Raw genomic sequence first — 4,903 nt, 5'->3', positions numbered from 1 at the left:
ATTTTCTACCCTGAGCATGGGCGTTTAGCGCAGTGGTAGCGCGCATGCTTTGCAAGCGTTTGATTACGTAATGGCCCAATTGTAGGCGAGTTTTTCCTCAATCATGAATCCATAGAAATTCAGTGACACATCCATTATACAGTTTGTATGGTCTCATTTGGATTAGACTGTATTGAGGTTTTTTAGTGCACCTTTTCGAATATCCATATAGCTGGTGTTTCTCGTCGCAAATTTTGGTATGAAATTGTAATACCTGTGTCTAGGACCCCTACAGCGTGGGCACATAGCGCAGTGGTAGCGCGTATGCTTTGCACGGGTTTCAATGTATAAGGTCGTGGGTTCAAATCCCACTGTGTCCACATGACTTTTTCTCTGGACTTGGTTTGTCGGATTCCCAGTGTCAATGAAGCACCACAGTGACTGCACTAATTATCGTCGCAAATTTTGGGATGAGATGGGTGCTATATGCCTTTGCTTTGCTCTGCTCTCCTACAGTTAATGCTAATAGTAATAACCTTGCGTGCATGGGCCACGTGACTTTCACATGACGACATTGCCTATGGTAGCAGGCTTTCTACCATCGACCACCAACATCTGTTCCGCGCATCTCGCTCTGCTAGGCTCTCAAGGCAAGTGTACATTTTCGTAGTGAAAGACATAACTAGCCGTACTAATTGGCCTGTTGTTCCAGATGGCACCTCATGATAATGCATCCGCTGACAAGGAAAACACGGAAGCAGCTACAAGCCCCCACCCCTCGGTTGCTACGCGTGCAGCGCGCGCTAAAAAGGTCCATGTTATTTCCTCTGACTCTGAGGACAGTACGGTAGCAGAAAATGGTCCTAGACGTGTCCGGCGCAAAGGAACCTCACCCAAGAAGAAATCCAAGAAGAAGACGGTAGCGCCTCCATCTGACTACGAGAATGACGAACCCTCTCCAAAAAAGACGAAGCGCAAGGTAAAGGCTTCTGCCGCCTCGACATCTGTGGATCCTCCAGCGCCTCCCCCTTCCAAGAATCCTCCGAAAGTGATCACCAAGCCTGCAGCAGACTTGGCCACTAAGGCGATGGCACAGCTTGCTATCAATCTTTCGATTGACTCAGCGAGGAAGGAATCAGATCTACGGAAGCGTGCTGAGGCTGAACAGCAGACGGCCCAGTACCAGGCAGTCGCCCTGGAGAGAGCCGTAATGGGTACCATAGTGCCGATATCCAACGACAAGTTGTATAGAATGGCCAGACGGACATCCCCGCACCACTTTTCAAATATCAGAACTGTACAGTAGCATGGGGTCCATGCGCTGGTAGCCTGATGACGGATATAATCAGTGTCGGGGACAAGAGATTATGGATTTCATACCGTAGTGAGCAGTGCATGGGTGGGGAATGCCGAAACTGAGTCGACGGTGGTAACAAAGGTGACAAGGCAAGACGAATCGTCGCTATACGGTTAGACAATGCATAGCATCACTCGCCTGAGACATGTCACACTGATTCCTGCTCCACCGTTCCGTTCCGTGCAGTTGGATCACATACGCAGCTGCTTTGACGCTCTTTTCCGATCCAGATTCCGGATACATGTGCCGACCATGGTGCAACTGTGCCGTACAATGACTGTCGAGAGGCGTCGTTGACATCGCCAAAGGTTGCAAGATTATCGGAAAGAAGATGGGCATGAATGCTAATCTGCAGCTTTTCATTAGCGTCAGGGATGGTCACGCGCCTGGGTATACCGCTGTGATCAAACATAATAGGTCCAATGAACACAGACCATATGAGTCATATTAGCCTAGGCTGAGTGTGGACTAGTATGCTTGGGCTTCCTGAAAATCATTGTCGTCCTCATTGTTGTACTGGTTACCATTCAGTTTGAGCGATCTCGAATCCCCAGAGTTGGATGCGGCATCTTATGGTGCCAGGAGCGAAGCGATGACATGTGGAGCGTTGGTGGCGTCATGGTGTGATGTCATTTGAGCAACAATGCCCTTTGTGACCGGTCACTTTGACCCCCCAGGGGATTGAACCCCTCGCGGAAAGGTCCAGGGTTCAATCCCCTGAACGTCCATATTTTTCGTTGTCTTTATCAATATATTTGTACGAAGTCGAAGTTCAACAGCGTAAATTCGAACCCACCAGTATCGACATGCTGTTTTTCTGAGCGGGAAGGACATAGGCATAATCTGGTTTATTTCAGAAAGAACTTTGATTGCTGTTGCATGAACTGAAGTACCCTCTCTTCCCTCTGGCTTTCTAACATTCTAATAGGATAGTACAAAAGTCTCTTCAACAATAGAACTCACATGGAGTCGATATTGGCCGTGAAATGCCTCACTATATACCGTTCCCTTTTAGGACGGTACTGACGCGGCGCTTAGTCCCAGCTCTCTTAAATACATTAAAGGTGAAAAGCTCTGTCAATGTGGTAATCATTTAACAATTGAGAGGAAGAAGTACAACTTAGGGCTATACGATTATACAACTGTCGCGATACATTCCGTGTATCATTAACGTCAAAATTCTAGGGAGTCAACATAAACGGTAAAGCAACATCCTGGGTTCCCAATTCTCCCGAAGGCAATTGCGCGGGAGTTTCGTACGCCCCATAATTAATATCAGGCTAGAGCAACAGGCTCACGGGGAACTGACTTGCAGGTTTGACTCCATCTATTCACTAAAGTATGTCCGACGTTAGTCACTGTAGTAATTAACACTTCCTCCTCCCCTTATCCGCGCCTCCTTGTGCAGGTTCTTCCGTGTTAGTATAATGGGTGTTGCTGATCTCGCTACGGCTGGTCCATCGGATGTTTTGTCATCTGTTCATAGCTCAACGCTATTAGATCGTCTGGTGGCTCCCTTTGGGATCCCACGAGAGAAGGCAGATGTATATGGCCGGGATGATTCCTGTCGAGGAATATACATATAAGAAGTAGGATCAAAATATCGTATACGATTAATTACCTGGATTGCGGAAGAAAATATCAGATCCGAAACAAACTCAGGAAGGAAGTTGGAGGTGTCGCGTCCCCGCACTTAAGTTGTTGCCCAGCGCGATCGCTCAGCTTCTTCCCGTGGATAAGCTTTCTTGACCCTTGCGAGTGACTCCTCGGCGACTCCATCGTTACATTGTTTGAATATGTCATCGCCTGGTCAGTTCCAAATATTTTCTTGACAGTTTGAATTCTGTTCGTACTATTGCATGGTTCACATGGTTCTGAATGATCTCCAAAAACATCATGCACCCCGAGACATTCGCAACGATAGAAGTGTGATTCATGGAGTTCCTTGCTGCTTGATCTTTACGTAGCTCGGAGGAGGGGATCGACTTCCGTCAATTTGAAGGCCGACACGGCTGAGACTGCCATTGAAATCCTGCGATCTTGGACCGGAGATTCTGAGTACCGGAGGTGAGCGTGAATATCGAGTGAAGAAGGACAGATGTTCTTTTCCTTACTTTGTACTTGTCCATGCATTTAATGTCGACGAATTGAATAAAAGGCCTGAAATTTGGTGTCTGAACCCGACGTACACGGTGAAGTCGAAGAGTAAGAATGCGTAGGGGGGTTGGCTGTTTGTTGCTTCAAATGACCTCTGACATAAGGGGTTACCGACACCATGTCGCAAGGTAGGAGGAAAGGTGATGGTGATTAGGCCATCGGAAGAACGGTAGTTATCACTTGAAACTTGGACATCAACGCATCAAACACTAATTGGTCGACGAGTGTCCGACTTATCGTGCAAGTTTACGGAAAAATTGCCCTTCTGGGCACGAGTCAAATTGGGGGAAAACCGGGCACCGCGTGTATGAGCGCCGGGAGGGAGACATTACTGCACATGAGTCCGTAAAGTATCTAAGTCCGTTGTGGTAGTTTAAGTCCAATAAAGTAACTACGTGTCCAATGTCCTAGTAATGTCGAGGGTGGGTGCGAGAACACACGGAAAGCTCTGTCAGGTCAACGAGAGCGTATGGTAAGCTAAGGTTCACTACGAAAGAAAGAGAAAACGTACCTGGCAGGTCAACGAGAGCGATAAGGATTCTCGCCGATTCTGCCAGGTAGATATAGTCCATTGGAATGAGACACGGCGAGGAAGTGGTGAGACGGCTGAGACTCCCGGGGGGAGGCTCCCGTGGGGAGGCTGAAACCGCACATCATAGATATGGGAATTACGCGCTGAGGAGCGGCCGACGCCTGTAGAAAAGCGTGAGAAGCAGAGGGAGACCCGAGTGACGAGAAACCCGTACCAATTAGACTTGTGTAAACAAATTTCTTTAAACCCGACTAATTGGTCGACGAGTGTCCGACTTATCGTGCAAGTTTACGGAAAAATTGCCCTTCTGGGCACGAGTCAAATTGGGGGAAAACCGGGCACCGCGTGTATGAGCGCTATATGGTAATAGAACTGAAGTGCGTGGGGAATGTACGTGGTGGCTGTTAGAACGAGGGCGCTCGTGAGTCGATCATCGCTAGCAGCAAGACTGGGTTTTTTCGGATGTATATTCTGAATGCGTCTGAGGACCAACGACCACGCGCCTGTATGAGGTATGGGAGCACCCCTCGCTCGGCCAAGTCTGTGGCACCGCCAGCCCGCATGGACTGGCCAGCGATCTTCTTGGTCGGGAAAATCTGGCGCAACCTCCTCATGAACCAGGAGCGCGTCGGGACAGCACCCGTAGCGGTTACCCACAGTGCCGGGTGAACAAGGTGTCGATCGTCCCTGCGTTTGAGATAACGCCGGAAAACAGGGAGGGGGTTGACGGTGGGGTCGTCGTCCTCCGGGATAATGACCTTATTCCCTTCAAACAAGGTGTCGGCTTTGTGCGCTGGCAGGAGGAATGCGTAACCCTCAGAGAGCCACTCCACTGTCGTTCTCCGGGTGATCTTCCGCCAATTGCGTGCTTTTTTCGC

At 49.0% G+C, this 4,903-nt stretch overlaps 1 non-coding gene across 1 annotated transcript; it reads left to right on the top strand.

Moving 5' to 3' along the window:
- Positions 1-277: 277 nt before the first annotated feature.
- EV420DRAFT_t345 lies at positions 278-359 on the top strand. The gene has a single exon. It is a non-coding gene; the product is annotated as a tRNA-Ala (tRNA).
- The last annotated feature ends 4,544 nt before the right edge of the window (positions 360-4,903 follow it).

Source organism: Desarmillaria tabescens, assembly GCF_030435595.1.
Source record: "Desarmillaria tabescens strain CCBAS 213 chromosome Unknown EV420scaffold_217, whole genome shotgun sequence".
NCBI lineage: Eukaryota > Fungi > Basidiomycota > Agaricomycetes > Agaricales > Physalacriaceae > Desarmillaria > Desarmillaria tabescens.
The sequence above is the reverse complement of the archived record's forward strand: the minus strand, read 5'-3'. Positions and strand labels throughout refer to the sequence as shown.